This window comes from Pinus tabuliformis, chromosome 1_2 (assembly GCF_031772625.1).
Source record: "Pinus tabuliformis cultivar Carrire ecotype Pingquan chromosome 1_2, CPIR1, whole genome shotgun sequence".
Taxonomy (NCBI): domain Eukaryota; kingdom Viridiplantae; phylum Streptophyta; class Pinopsida; order Pinales; family Pinaceae; genus Pinus; species Pinus tabuliformis.
In genome coordinates, this window is record NC_142298.1 from 347,908,943 (window position 1) to 347,925,400 (window position 16,458).

The 16,458-nt window shown below is 40.2% G+C and overlaps 1 pseudogene; it reads right to left on the reverse strand.

The window, feature by feature from the left end:
- Window positions 1-221: 221 nt before the first annotated feature.
- Window positions 222-854, reverse strand: LOC149205801 (pyrophosphate-energized vacuolar membrane proton pump 1 pseudogene; annotated as a pseudogene).
- Window positions 855-16,458: the final 15,604 nt, after the last annotated feature.

The window sequence follows — 16,458 nt, forward strand, 5'->3', positions numbered from 1 at the left end:
CCCGAGAATAGATATTGCATGCCGAAGCTGGATGGGAAAAAGTGTTTCCAGGCCTTTAAATCACTGTTTTTCCATTGGTTAACCTTGATTCACGTTTCTGTTCCTGACATGACAATACTTTCCGACTGCGGCAGCTTTCTTTTCTTCATAAAATGCTTACTGCAATAGCAAATATGGGAATAATAACAGATTTGTATCCCAAAGCCAACCCAAATATAACATTAGTTGCTGCTTCCAGTCCTGCATGAATCGACAACATCTTGGACAGGGCTGTAAGCATTACTAGTGCAGTATTCAGTGACAAAACCAATAACAAGGCCAGACCACAAACCAATAGCACCACAGAAGAAAAGCTCCCAGTTCTTTACAACCTTCTGGGCACCAAAATTGAAGATAGTGAAGGATGAAGGCAATGCAACTAGGCTTACAGCAGCAATGCCAATAGTCATCACTACTGTGGAGATAATAAGTTGCTTTTTCAATGCAGGCTCAATTTCCTTCACAGCCTTGATCTCAAATATGTTAGTTGCAAACAGAGTTGTGATTAAGCAAGCAATGATACCCATTGAACTAATAAGCAAGGGATAACACATGGCAGTAAGATCATGAGAGTTTCCAAATGATGATATGGATGCAACAACTAGAGCTACACAGGAAGATTCAGCATCGGACCCAAATAGATCTGATCCCATACCAGCGATATCTCCAACATTGTCACCAACATTATCAGCAATGATAGCTGGGTTGCGTGGATCGTCTTCAGGAATGTTCCTCTCAACCTTTCCAACAAGATCAGCACCTACATCTGCTGCTTTGGTGTAAATACCACCACCTACGCTGCCAAACAGAGCCATGGAAGAACCGCCAAGACCATATTTGAAGATGTTGAAATAAGTTTTGCTAACCATTTCATATATTTTTCTTCTAGATGTTCTGCTAATTTTCGTTTATCTCCATCTTGAGACAAGACAAACAATAGTTCCACAGCATGAGCTCGCATTTCAGAGTATGTAACTTCGCAAAAAGGGAAGCAATACCTGAATTTGAATACACTTCGAGTGAATCATGTTGCAAGTGCAAGTTGGCCAACAGCTAAGCGCTCAGATTTCTGCGTGATTTTTGGAGTGAGGTGGCACATACGTGTGCTGGCTTATGCGACTGTTGTCTCCACTGCAGTGTTTACTATTTGTTTTCTGCGGCTAATCTCATCCATCAAGCATGCTGAAGTTTAACTGTCCATCACTACCTGTTTTCAATTTTCTTCCTGAGATGGCTGAGCACACGTGTCTCATTCACCCACCAAGTGCTGTTGAACTGGATGAGGGTGGCCAGTTAGCTGGCCACCAATTTGTCTAAATCCAACCATCTCATTGTTCACGCAGTTCTTGAATTACATTCATGAAACAGAGGAATTAGTTTAGTCACGTACCTGCAAGTCAACTGGCTGCTGTGAAGCTTTTTGCTGCATGCATGTGTTGATCTTCATTTGCTGCATGTATGGTGGCTTGATTGATGATTTATGGCTGTTTTTTCTTGTGCAGGTGTCCTCTGGATGGATCTAAGCTGCAGGAGTTCATTTCCACGTTCAACTCTGCCTGTTCAAGCTGCTGCTGCTGCATGGTCACAAAACCAGAACTTCTTTTTGCCATTTCTCCCAAACGGTAGATCGGTTTGATCTGAAACTCGGTGAGCATGTTCCTACCATCATTATGCATCTCCCATAGCAAATTCGTGATCAATGGATGCACGGATTTCGAGAAAAATGGAAAATGGCTGAAGATTTCAGAGCTCGATTTCTCGGAAACCGTGCATCGGAATCGGCTGAAACTACTTGGGTAGGTTACCATCACTCACATGCATATCCCCATGAAACAGGTTTTGAAACGGACGCACGGTTATGGAGAAAATGCAAAAATGGCTGATGGTGATGGAGGCTGATTTCTTGGAAACCGTGCACCGGAATTGCATGAAACTGCTCAGGCATGTTTTCATCAACCTTGTACAATTCCCCACAAAACGGTTTGTCGAATGGATGCATGGTTTTCAAGTTATGGCAAAAACAAATTTCGTTCTATGGATTTTTGCTTCAAGGCACTTTGCATGTGTTTGCATGGTATGACAAAATGAATTTTGGCTGTGATGCAGGTATGGAGATGATGGAGGAGGAGTTGGAAGATTGCATGAGGGCTTCTAAACCCTTGAGGAAGCTACCATGCTTGCCAAACCACTTTTTGAAATGCATGCCTAGTTTCCCACAATTTCTACAGGAAGTTCCTGTAGAAGCACAATGAGAAGCACAAGGAGGTGAAAAAAATGATGGATAAAGGCACGAGATGGACACACAAGTGCTTGTAGGCCTGATAAACAGATTCCCACCATCAGATTTACTTTTGAATTTGGATTTGGCTCGTCCAAAGGTTCTACAGGATGTTTCCTGTAGAAATACAGAGCTTCCTGTAGAAGGCACAAGCAAATTCCTTTGACCTTGATTTGAGTGCTCCTCCTGTCATGAAACGTCCTTCTTGCAACTGTAATTAGCCAATGGAATTAGTTTTATTTTTCTTTTTTCTTTTTCTCTTTTTTTTTTGAAAAACAACTAGGGTGCCTCATGGAGGTTTTCACCCTAATTGCCTGCCCTGGGCGCCTCCAAGGGAGGTTTTCACCCAGAGATCTTATTCCCTTTTATTTTCTCTTTTTTTCCAACCCATTGACCGCCTCATGGAGGTTTTCAATCAATGAGCCAATCTAAGGCGCCTCCAAGGAGGTTTTCACCTTAGATTTTTATTTTTCTTCTTATTTTCATTTTTTTCTTTTTTTTTCTTTTTTCTCTACCCTACCCTACTTGAAAAACAAAGTCATTTTCACGTATAAGAATACTTCCAATGGAGCCATGTGCACATCGATATTAGAGAAAAAATGATGTGAAGGCTCGAAATGCATGCTTGGACAAGTATCCAGATCTTAGAGACCAAATGATCTGGCTTTGAAGGGATCGAACGAAGTTGAGGAAGAAAGTACTGCTCCAACTTAGTGACCTTCTGAAACCATATCTCAATATAGCTTTGATATCCTTGGTTCTTTTGCTGATCTGGATCATTCTTCATGTCACCTTCTATCATGACCTTCTGATCTTCTTCTTTTTGTTGATCTTTCTCTTGAATACATGGAAGATTTGATGGTAACCATGAAGGAACTCTCTCGATCTCTGATTCTGATCTCTTCTCTTCATTAAGTGCAGCCCATGGTTCTTTGATCTCCTCTTTGGGATCTTCTTTTGCTTTGGGTCCTTCAATGTTGTCAATAGATTCTCTCTTTTGCAACACTCTTCCTGAGCTTTGGTGAACATCATTGAGCTCAAAAGGAGTCATTTGCACATGTTGTGCCTCAGCTTTGCAATTGGGTTGAGCTGCTCCATTGCAGGGTTTTGGAAATGGAGGTACGGGTAGCTGAGTGGGGGTGTGAAACTGAGATGGAGATGGATGGCATTGTGATTGGGTAGGCATTTGGGGTTGCCTTGGTGGAGGAGGAGGCGATGGTTGTGGATGAGCAAGTGGTGGAGGAAAATGAGCGGGATGAGAGTTGTACTTGGGCCTCCACTCCTGATAAGGTGCATTCCACTGAGGCTGTGGCTGAGCATAAGAGTGAAACGAATGAGCAGCTGGTTGGGCATAATATGGATCTGTGAAGGAATAAGGAGGAGGTGTGAACCAGGAAGGATGAGCAGGGGGACCCCAAGAAGGCATGAAGGTGGCTTGGTAAGGGTCATAATAGGTCTCAGGTGTCCCTTGTAGTTCCTGCTGGTAGGGTATGGGTCCATGTGGCCTCCTTTGGTTCATATAACAGAGTGATTCAGTGGCTCCCTTGGCTCTTTGATATGTAGCTTTGATTTTGGGCAAGGAAGGGCACTGATCTGTAGGATGGTATTCTTCACAGATGAAACACACTTCTAGGGAGTGCATTGGACATTCGTTCCTAGGATGCTTTCTAGTGCACCTAGGACAAAAAATGGCCAAAGCCCTTTTGGCTTCATCTTGCTTCTTTTGGATCCGCAAGATATCCAGTTGCATGGTAAGAAACTGCCTCATATCACTCTTGAAATCTTCCAACTGATTTGCAAATTCATCTTTGGATAAGGGACTGCTCCCAACATTTCTGCTTGTAGCCATTTGCTCCAGAGGAATGGTTTCTTCTTCTTCTCCCCTAGAGGTTCTTCAGATATGTCTTGATGTCCACCCAGGGGTTCTTTAATCACAGCCATCGAAGAAGAGATAACGTTGGCTGTGTGAAGCAGTGGGGGGTTGTGCAATCATTTTTCTAACTTATCTCTACTCCTACAAAGCATGAAATGAAATCTTTTTGGTTGATTTTTTCTTTTTTTCTACTTCTACTTGCAAAACTGAAATAGACTGAACTGCAACTAACTATCTTGCTCAAATGAAATTGCAGGAATGGAAATGCTAGTCTACGCTTGTAGAATTGAAATGCTAATCTACGCTTGCAAAATTGAAATTGCGGAATTGAAAGGCTAATCTAGGAAAGCAAGAAATGCTAATTTACTTTTGCATAAATGAAATTGCATAATGGAAATGAAATAAACTACTTAGCAGAAGGTTGTAGTAGAAAATAGAAGAATAGCAACAATCACCAATACTCTGCCGCTTCCCCGGCAACAGCGCCAAAAAGATGGTGGGCTCCAGTATTGTAGCAATAATGCTACAACTCCTGGAGCTTCCTATCTCTAATTTTATCAACCTGGTAGTTCGTACAAACTTGGAAGCGACGGTGCTGTATGCACAAGTACTAGCTCTTGTCGCAGCTATCACTTAGTCAGCTGGCACAAGTCCGCTTGGGCTCAAGCCAACTTCTATATGCTCTCAGAAGAAGCTTTATGAGTGATGGACGAAAGCTATCTTGAAGGAAGCTAACCTACTTTGCAAAAAAGGAAATTGAAAGCCAACAAAGCATAGAAACCCTAATAAACCCTAATTTAACTAGCTTGACTCTTACAATGCAAAAATGTGAATGAAACTTCTAACAATGATGCTATTACTTGCAGTGAGTTAAAATACATGAATCTAAGCTATTTGCATTTGAAAAGACATGTTTTTGTATTTTGTCATTAAGTGGTTGGATTTATTGTGATGGTTCTTTTGATTAGGGTTTGATTGTGCAGGAGCGGTTCAAATGGAAGGAAAGCATGGGCAAGGTCAGGATGGCTAGGGGAGGTCCCTGAGGGTCTCTAGCATCAATCCCCAGAAGTCTACCATGTTCGGATGCTCAGCAACCGAGTTTGCAGGCTTCTACAGGAAGTCTGCAGGGGATCCTACAGGAAACTCAGGGGTTTCTACAGGAAGGCTGTGAAATTCTACAGGATGGTTGACCGTGGGAGTTTTGGGAGATGGTGAAGTGATGGAGTGGTATAGGGGGATATGTAGGATGGAAATGAGGTGGTAATGGCTCAGCAACAGTGGGGTGAGGAGATGAGGGTGAGTGTAGAGGCAGATTTGTCTTAGAGGAAATAGAGGGAATGGAAGGCAAAAAACAGGGGATATGAGCAGTGGGGTAGTTGAGGAACAAAGGGCTTCGTTGGAGGATGGATAGTTGGTCTGGGCACGGTTCAGAAAGGTAGGAGAACGATGGAGTAGCGTTGCACGGTGTAGATGAGACAAATCATCCAAGTCCTGCAAGTAAAAGTTATTAACTTATGCCAACAACTTATTAAACCAATGAACAACAATGTATTCGTGAAGGAAACTGATATATGGTACTGAAGCAATAAAGCATTCCAAGAAATTGACACTCATGGACACTTCTATCCATCACCAAGACTGCGTTCAAGAGAGCATTAACATGTAAGCAAACATTTTTGAATGGGCAGCACAGTCTGCGATCCCTGCCTCTAGAAAGAGGTGGATCATGAGCATACAGTCAGCCTGTTCTTTTTTAACTGTTATTCACTCTAATCTACTCAGCCTACTTCCAAACAACTACAGCAATTCTAACTGATAAAACCAATCTGTTTAACTTCTATAGGAAATCCAAATCAGCAACTGTTGAACCACTACAGGAAATCTAAATCAGCAGCTATACTCGAATGCATGTAAAGGAAAATGGAAACGAAATGCTAAAGGAAAAATATGGATACAAAGGTAGGAGGCCTGAGCTCTCAGGTTGGGCCCAACCCCGAGAGCTTTAGGCTCCTTTAAAAACTCAGAATTTGATCCAAAACTGCTTGCTTTTATTCATAATCAAAAGTCTAATGTCATGCCAAAAATGGCTTACAAAGAGCAAAAACCAAATGGACTAACTAGCTGCTACGAAATGACTAACCACTAACTACAAAAATGACTATCAACTAGCTAACCAAAATGAGGCCCCAAGCCTTCTTATTTATACAATTCGAGGACCCAACAGTCCTCCTAAAAGTTAGGGACTTGGCTGCCCAAGACTTGTAGTTAACAGCAGTCCTACTTGACTTGCTTGGCTGCCCTTGTGCTGATTGATTCGGTGGCCCTTGAACTCCGAGCTGATGGTGGAGAATTCGAGGTAAGGGCCCATAAATGAGGGGGACACCTTCCTACAAATCCTCTAGCTTGTTCTCCCACGAATTTGGCTGCCAAGTGCTCATTAAGACCTTCCATTTTGTCTCCAAGTTGACCAAAAAGGCTACACAAAGCACCCATTAGACTTGTTGGTATAATGACTAACCAAATTCACTCTATTAACATAAAAATAATCAAAAACATGCAATAAACAAATGAAAATGGTGGACTAAGCCAAATTAGGAGGTTGAATGAGCCCAAATAATTGTACATTTTTGGGGCTCATCAAAAGCAATGGTCCTGATTGTGTGCAGAGCCTCCATGAGGTGAAGTGTAACATCCCTGGTGAAAATTCCATGTCATAAAAGTTAATAAAGGTAAAAATAATAACCACGATTGATGGGACACTTATTCCAAGCTGAATTTTGGGCAAGACAACCTAGGGGGTGTTCTTTTGATTGTTTATGGATAAGGAAATTGGAAAAGGCAATGGTTAAGGCTTTGAGAAGGCAAAATGAAAATTTTGGCACATTTATTTATGAAAATGATGGAAATTAGGAGAAAAAGGAAGTGAAAGGCCAGAGGTTGCATATAAGGAGGAAATTGAAGGAAAGTAATGGAAAATGAAGAAAATAGAGGCCTCATTCATAAAAAGGCTTATGAGGATCAGTTTGTAACCTTTTGTTGGTTCTGTTTTGGAGCTATCTCATTATTCTCTCTCTCTCTCTCTCTCTCTCTCTCTCTGGAAAGTTAGAGTTTTCTTGGAGCATTTTGGCATTGGAGCAAGAAATGCAAAGAAGGCAAGACGAAGGAAGGAGAAAGCAAGGAAAGGCAGGAGCAAGCAGTTAGAACAGAATTCCTTGTAGGTATCGATTTGCATGTGTATTGTCCTTGCTATATTTGGCATGTATGGTATTGCATGTGGTTGTCTCACTGCTATGGAATGGGTTTTTCCAGGTGTAATAATGTTTTCAGCCTAGCCTTGCCATTTCCTGATAGCCATGTTGTGATAGGGTTCTCATGTTTTGGTTGAGATGGATTGCCAGATGGATTCGAAGATGAGGGGTGGATATTTGAATGATAGAGCACATGGCCTAGTGGTCCCTAAACTATATTGTGGATCACAGTAAATCCACTGGCCTAGTGACCCCTGAACCAGACCTGGGTTGTGGTAAAGCCAGGATTGTGTTGCCTCGGTGGGCCTAAGAATCCTTGCTAGTGAATGGTAGGATATATGGTAAATCCAAGAGGTGGATTGCTCTTCATTGGGTCTAGTAATCTAGGGTTTGGGATATGTAGTAAGGCTTGGAGTGTGGGTCTTGGTTTAGGGCCTAGTGATCTAGGTTTGGATTGTGGTAAAGCCTGAGAGACTAGGAGGTAGGAAAATTCCTCACGGTATAGGTGGACAAATCTGGTGGAATCCATGCTTGTTTGGCCTAGTTATTAGGTGGAGATCACGGTAAAGTCTTTTACAATGTGTTCACTGCGTTGGCCTAGTGATCCAGGATGGATTATGGTAAAGCTTGGTTTCTATTGATGAGGGTGAGGTGGTTTAGCCTCAGTATGCCTTGGTTGGTTTCTTTGGTTTGATTCCCACATTCATGCTTGGAATATGGCATAGGGGTGAATGGATGAAGAGATATTTGGCTCAACCATGCTATGGTCGGGTGGAACGTGGAAGTCCCATCCTAGGTTTGTTGTTTGAATCATTAATGAAAAGTTATTTATCATTGTATTTCTATGAGAATTTTGATGGATTATATGTGGTCTATACGGTTGTACTTTCATGAGTATTTATGTTGTTATTATGTTGGTTATATGTGTGTTTTATGACAACAACTATGTATGGCTCTCATCATGTCTTTACTTGTAAATGAATCGATAATGTATCTATGTCCCAATAGATGATAATGCAACAAATGGCATGAGCGAATAATAGTTCATAGCGATTCTCAGATAAGTATGAGATCCCTACACTTAATTTTGTTGTTTACACATGTATCTTACATGTTGATGATATGTTTGATGAAATGTCTTTCATGGCTAGTAGGGATCCGTTTAAGGTCTTGTTCAACTTATTTCTTTTACATCATTATTTCCTTGTACTTTTACTGTTCCTTAGTTATCATTCCATTTTGGGCAATGACCTAAGCTCTAGGCATGAAAAAGTGGCTCAAATTCCAGAGTCGCTAGCATAGCACTCACAAATTTAGTCTCTGGTCACTAGAAGACAAGCCCGTGAGAGCAACTTTGGGTCTCTGGATGCTCTCTTGCCTATGTCATGAGAGTGACTGAGGCCTAAGATGTCCAGAACATCAGTGGGACCTAGGGACAGGATGTGTGGGTGGATTACATGTCTCTTGAGAGTTTTTTTTGTTTATGTGGATAGGTTGGTTGATGTGTTCCATTGATTCCATTTCCTTATGGTCATGTAGGAGGTTTGATCCAATCATAGTAGCCTCTCGTCACATGTTTACCCAGTTAGCATGGTTACTTAAGTAGATGTGGGAGGAAGGTGTTACAGAGTGGTATTAGAGCATGGTTAACCCCTTGAACTGGATGTGATATGTGTTTTGTCCATGCATGCATGTCAATTACATGTGTGTCTCTTACACTTTCATTCCATGTGCTTGTTACATTTGCTTGATATGGATCATGATGGTAGTAAGGTTTTCATGAGGAACTCGATGATTGAGTTTGTAGAATGCATAATCATGAGCATATGATTGGTTACATATTGTTGCATGTCACTTACATGCTGATTTTATGTTTCCTACTTACATCCTTGTATGTTAGGCTACATTCTTGTAGGTTTGATTACATGTATCAGCCTTATAGTTTGATTACAAGAATTGATTGTTTATGCTCAACTACATGCATCTATGTGTATGTGTAGTTGATTTGGCATTGGTTATGCATGTTGATGGTTGCATGTGGAAATGTGTACAATGGAGTAACTGTTGTTTTCATGCATGAGGTCATAGCATGCATTGTTGATATGGACTTGCATTTATGACTAGACCCTAGCTAGAATGATGTTTATTTGTTGATGCACTTAGTTGTTATATGTCTATATGCTATTATGATTATGTTATACAAGTATCATGCTGATTTGATGATATTGTAGATGAGGTATCCTCCAAAAATTATACTAAGGTATATTGATTTATTGTGATTTGGTTTATCTGACATATAATGCATTGTAGGAATGAGATGAAATGGCTAGCAAGGTGGTAGACTACATAGAATCTCCCTATGAATCAGATGGGCAGTGTGGTGTGGGTCACTCTTTTGATTTGACAGACACATTGAGAAGCTTGAAGGAATAGATAAGGAGTTGTAAGGTAGACAATGACCGGATCATATAGGCACAAAAGAAACAAGTAGACTTTAATGTTATACTTCTTCAGAGTTTGTCAAACTTGTAGTGACAAGGGCCACTTCAAATCAGCCATGGACACGAGGATAGAACTAATTGGGCATATGGAAGTAGGTCGTCTAGTAGACATAGTTCAGATAGATCTGATAGATGAGAAATGGTATGTTGTTGGATACTTCAAATAGGAGAGGTGATGGATACAGGTACTATTCTAGTTTTGGTTCTGATAGACATCATGATCGTCATTGCTATCATACTTACAGGAGGAATGATAAGGGATACTTACTAGATGATTTTAAGAAAGCGAAGCCACATACTTTTGATGAAGATATGAAGAATACAGACAAAGAAGAGACTTGGATACTTAGGATGAAAAAATTCTTTGAGTTGCATAATTACACAGATTACATGAAGGCCAGAGTAGCAACCTTCAGCTTGAAAGGCAAAACAAACATTTGGCAGGAATATGTTAAGCAGGTCAGAGACATCAAGAAAGATGACTTGAGTTGGTGGGAGTTCAAGAGGTCTTTTAGGAAGAAGTACTTGTTAGAAAGGTACTACGACAGTAAGGCTAAAGAATTCTATGAGCTAAAGATGGGATCGAAGATAGACAAAGAGTACACGACCAAGTGTCTAGAGCTATTGAGGTTTGTACTGTATCTTATAGATGAGAAGGATAAAATTAAATGGATTGTTAGTGGTTTGCCATTAGAATTTAGAGATCAAATTGAGTATGATGAGCCTCAATCACTTGGAGAAGTTATTAGGAAATTGAGCATTTTTATGAGCAAGCAAAGCGTAAGAATGAATCTCAGCAAGGATGGAATGGAAAAGACAAAGTTAAAGATAAATGGTAGCCTAAGAGAACAAGGCCTCAAACTGCAGATGATAAGGAGAATGTGGTACCATAAAAGAGATTTAATGCAGCTAGACAAGGACATGAGTCACAACAACAACATAGAGGTGTTGGTACTGGTCAGTACGAGTGTTGGACATGTGGCAAGGAACACCTTAAGAGATATTGTCCACAGAATCAGGGTGGTAGGCCTCATATATACAATCCACAAGAGGTGTAGACTATTGGGGATGTAGGGTAGAGAATTCCTTGTATCTATGTAGCAGTGGAAAACAGGCAGGCAAAACACCGGACATCTATCATTGAGTTGGAAGGTAAGCTTTGTGATCAAGTTATTTATATTTTGATTGACCCTGGATCTAATTATAGCTATGTTAGTCCTGACTTGGTGGATAAGTGTGGTGTGAGTAAGGAATTGCATGCAGAGTCTTGGTTAGTGCAGTTGACTATAGGTACAAAGAAGCGAGTTCATCATTCGGTAAGAGCTTGTGCATTTGATTTGAATGGGATGCCTACGCAAACCATCTAAATGTACTACCGTTGGGATAATACAGTATGTTTTTGGGCATAGATTGGTTATATATTCATAGAACCAAGGTAGATTGTTATGACAAAGCTATTGAGTGTGTTGATGACAATGGATAACTAAGAGTCTTGCAGGGTAAGAAGAAATCCACATCAGTTAGGATGGTGACAACTATGCAAGCAAATCATAGCCGTAGGAAAGGGTGTATGTTATTTGTAGTACACATTTCTAGTGACAAGGGTAAGGAGGTTGAGGATGCAGATGTGTTGAGAAGGTACCTAGTTTTGATGCAGTTTTAGGACGTATTTCCTGAGGACATTACAGAGTTGACACCTCACAAGGAGGTAGAATTTTTGATCTGGTTAGTGTTAGGGGAAGCTCTAGCATCAAAATCACCTTACAGGTTGAGCATAGCTGAGTTGGTCGAGTTAAAATTGTAGTTGAAGGAAATGTTGGACAATGGATACATTAGGCCAAGTGTATCACCTTGAGGCACACCGATATTGTTTGTGAAGAAGAAATATTGAAATCTCAGATTATGCATTGACTACAGACAGTTGAACAAAGTGACCATCAAGAATATATATATGTTGTCGAGGATTAATGACTTGTTTAATCAACTGAAGGGAGAAGCAGTGTTCTCCAAGATTGACATGAGATCGGGATACCATCATGTATGCATCAAAAAGGAGGAAATTTACAAGAATGCATTCAGGACCAGGTATGGGCATTATGCATCTTTTGTTATTCCATTCAACTTAACTAATGCTCCATCTACATTCATGTGATTGATGAATAGTGTGTTGCATCCATATTTGAATAAGTTTTTTATTGTGTTCATTGATGATATACTGGTATATTCTAAAAATGGCGAAGAGAATGCCAAGCATTTAGTAGCAGTGTTGAGATCCCAAGCTCAGAAAGTGCAGATTCTTTTAGGCTGAGGTGCACTACATAGGGCATGTTGTCTCCAAGGAAGGCATTACACTAGATCCAGAGAAGATAAGGGCCATCATGGAATGGGTAGCTCCTAAGTGTGTGGATGAGGTGATATCTTTCATGGGTTTGGTAGGCTATTATAAGAGGTCCATTAGGAAATTCTCACAGATTTTTTATCATATCACATCATTGCAAAGGAAATGTAAGAATTTTGAATGGATACATGCACCAGTGGTATAGATTGTAGATCTGGGAAAAGAGTTTGTAGTATGCACAAATTCTTGCAAAGGAGGACTTGCTGGTGTTCTTATGTAGGATGGATAGGTGGTATGCTATGAGTCCTGGAAACTAAATGAGCATGAGAAGAACTACGTGACACATGATTTGGAGTTATCAACGATCATACATGCATTGAAAATGTGGAGGCACTATCTTCTTGGCAGGAGGTTTGTACTAATGAGTGATCATATTGGGTCAAGGTATTTTTTTGACCAGTCGAATCTAAATAGCAGGCAGGTTAGATGGTTCACCACAATCAGTGAGTTTGATTTTGAGATCATGTATATCAAAGGTAAAGAGAACGTAGTGGCCGTTTCTCTTAGCAAGAAGATACATGTAAATCACTTGGCAGCTATGATATCCTATTACAAGATAGGATCTTGCAGGCAGGTCAACATCATGTCAGGTATATGGATTTTGTGCACAGGTTGTAGTAGGGTACTGTTATAGGTACAGGAGATATTAGAGTTACAGGTACAGGCATAGGTACAAGTACATGTATTGGTACAAGTATAAGTGGAAGTATAGTTATAGGCATAGGTATAGGTGCAGGTGCACAAGGTATGGATTATTGTCTTACAATGGATGGATTGGTTAGATTCAGTGATAGGATGTATCTGCCAGATAAAATCAAGCTCAAGAAGGTAATATTGAGAGAGTTTCATGTGAAACATTATTAAGGTCACCCAGGTTATCAAAAGACATTGACTGCAGTGAAGAAATTTTATTATTGGCCGAATCTGAAGAGGGATGTAGTAGAGTTTATGGCTAGGTGTTTTGATTTTCAGGGAGTGAAGGAAGAGTGAAAACATCAAGGTGGACCGCTACAACCGATCATGATTCCATAGTGGAAATGGTAGGTAATTTCCATAGACTTCATCATAGGGTTTCCGAAGACAGTGAGACATCATGATTCCATCATGGTTGTTATGGACAGGTTGACAAAGGTTGCACATTTCATTCATGTGAAGTCTACATTCTTAGCCAGTGATGTCGCACTGATATTCATCAGAGATGTGGTCATATTGCATGGTATTCTAAAGAATATTGTGTCAGACAAGGATGCAAAGTTCACATCCAAGTTTTGGAAGGGGTTATTTCCAGGTTTGGACATAGAGTTGGCCTTCAGTATAGCTTATCATCTGTATACATATGGACAGACAAAGAGGGTCAATAGAATATTGGAGGACATGCCGAGGATGCATGTGATGCATCAACAGTGGAAGTGAAAAGAGTATCTCACCTTGGTAGAGTTCACATACAAAAATGGTTATCAGGGGTCATTGAGGATGAGTCATTTTGAAGCATTGTATAGACGGAGTTCCAATACTCCCATCAGTTGGAGTGATCCGGTTAATACAGTTTTGATTGGACCAGATATGTTGGCAGACATGGAACACAAAATGCAGGTTATAAAGAAGAATCTAAAGGCAACACAAGATAGGAAGAAGAGCTATGAAGATTGGAACAAGTTGTTCAAGGAGTTCCAGGTTAAGGAACAGGTATACTTGCTCATTAAACCAAAGAAGAGCTCCTTGTGGATTGGATTAGGTGCCAAGATGGCACCATGGTTTTATGGACCCTTCAATATCATTTAGAGGATTGGTCCAGTAGCCTATCGATTTGCACTGCTTCAGACAGTGAAATTACATGAAGTTTTCCATGTACCATTGCTTAAGAAGTATGTTAAAGATGTTGATCATGTGATTGACTGATCTATATTGTAGGTGGAACTAGATGGAGAATTCCAGCCAGAGCCTCAGTGTATATTGCAGAAAAAGGTGCTCATCCTTCGAAACCAAGAAATTGGGCAAGTTAAAGTGCAGTGCAACCAATTTGGGCCTGATGAACCTACATGGGAGATGGTGGATTAGATGTGGGCTATGTATCCTTCCTTCTTTTCCAGTTGAGGCAAATTAGTTTTGGCTTGGTGTTTTGGTGTGATTTTGGTATATGTCTTGGTATATGTTTTGGTATATGTTTTAATGATTTTTCTATATGTACATATGTATATGCATGTAAATATTTCCATGAGCTAAGTTATAAAGCTCGAATAAGAAGTATGGGTGTCATGTTGTTATGTTGGTATGTTGGTTTGCTTTCAGTAGAGTGATCATTAAAAACACTGTATCGTGTTATCTTATAAAGCTCCATGGGAAGTATGTTTTCTTTTCAGTAGTTTTGGCTGAGGTCTTGGTGTGGTCTAACACCAAGGGCTATGCTCCCTAAGGGGGAGGGTTCTGTAATAGCCCTGGTGAAAATTCCTTGTAATAAAAGTTAATAAAGGCAAAAATAATAACCATAGTTGGTGGGACACTTATTCTAAGCTAAATGTTGGGCAAGATATCCTAGGGGGTGTTCATTTGAATTTTTATGGCTAAGGCTTTGGAAAGGCAAAATGGCATTTTTGGCACATTTATTTATTAAAATAATGGAAATTAGGAGAAAAAGGAGGTAAAAGGTCATAGGTTTCATGTGAGGAGGAAATTGAAGGAAAATAATTGAAAATGAAGATAATAGAGGCTTGATTCATAAAATGGATTCTGAGGATTAGTTGGTAAGCTTTTGTTAGTGGAATTTTGGAGCTCTCTCATTATTCTCTCTCTCTAGCTCTTGGACACCTAGAGTTTTCTTGAAGCATTTTGGCATTGGAGCAAGAAAGGCAAAGAAGGCGAGAGGAAGGAAGGAGAAAGCAAGGAAAGGAAGGATCAAGTAGCCACATCGAGATTCCTTGCAGGTATAGATTTCCATGTGTACTTTCCTTGCTAGATTTGGCATACATGGTATTGCATGTGGTTCTTTCACTATTATGGCATGGGTTTTTCTAGCTGTAACAATGTGGTGTGATGGGGTTCTCATGTTTTGGTTGAGATGGATTGTTGGATGGATTCGAGGCTGAGCAGGGTGGATCTCTGAATGATAGAGAACATGGCCTATTGGTCCCTGAAATGGACTATGGATCAAGGTAAAGCCACTAGCCTAGTGACCCCTAAGCCAAACTATGGGTTGTGTTAAATACAAGATTGTTTTTCCTCGGTGAGCCTAGTAACCCTCGTCGGTGAATAGAAAGATATACGGTAAATAAAAGAGGTGTATTACTCTCTGTTGGGCCTATTAATCCTAGGTTTGGGATATCCGGTAAAGCTTGGAGAGTTGGTCTCAGTTTAGGGCCTAGTGATCTAGGTTTCGATTACATAAATCGTGAGAGACTAAGAAGCAGGAAAATTCCTCAAAGTGTAGGTGGAGAAATTCGGTGGCATCCATGCTTGTTTGGCCTAGTGATTGGGTGGAGATCATGGTAAATACTTTTATGATGTGTTCATTGTGTTGGCCTAATGATCTAGGATGGATTATGGTAAAGCCTAGATTCTATTGATGAGGGTGAGGTGGTTTAGCCTGGTTATGCCCTGGTTGGTTCCTTTGGTTTGAGTCCCACATTCATGCCTAGAATATGGCATGGGGATGAATGGCTGGAGAGAGATTTGGCTCAGCCATTCTATGGTTGGGTGGAATGTGGAAATCCCATCCCGAGTTTGGTTTTTGCATCATTAATGAAAGGTTATTTATCCTTGTATTTATATGAGCATTTTTTATGGATTATATGTGGTCTATATGGTTGTACTTTCATGAGTATTTTTGTTGTTATTATGCTAGTTATATGTGTGTTTTATGACAACAACTGTATATGGATATCAGCATGTTTTTACTTGTAAATGAAGGGATAATGTATCTATGGCTTAATAGATCATAATGTAACAAATGACATGAGGGAACAATGGTTCATAGAGATTCTCAGATAAGTATGAGATCCCTTCACTTAATTCTGTTGTTTACACCTGTATGTTACATGTTGATGATATGTTTGACGAAATGCCTATCATGGCTAGTAGGGATCCGATTAAGGTATTGTTCAACTTATTGCGTTTGCGTCATTTTT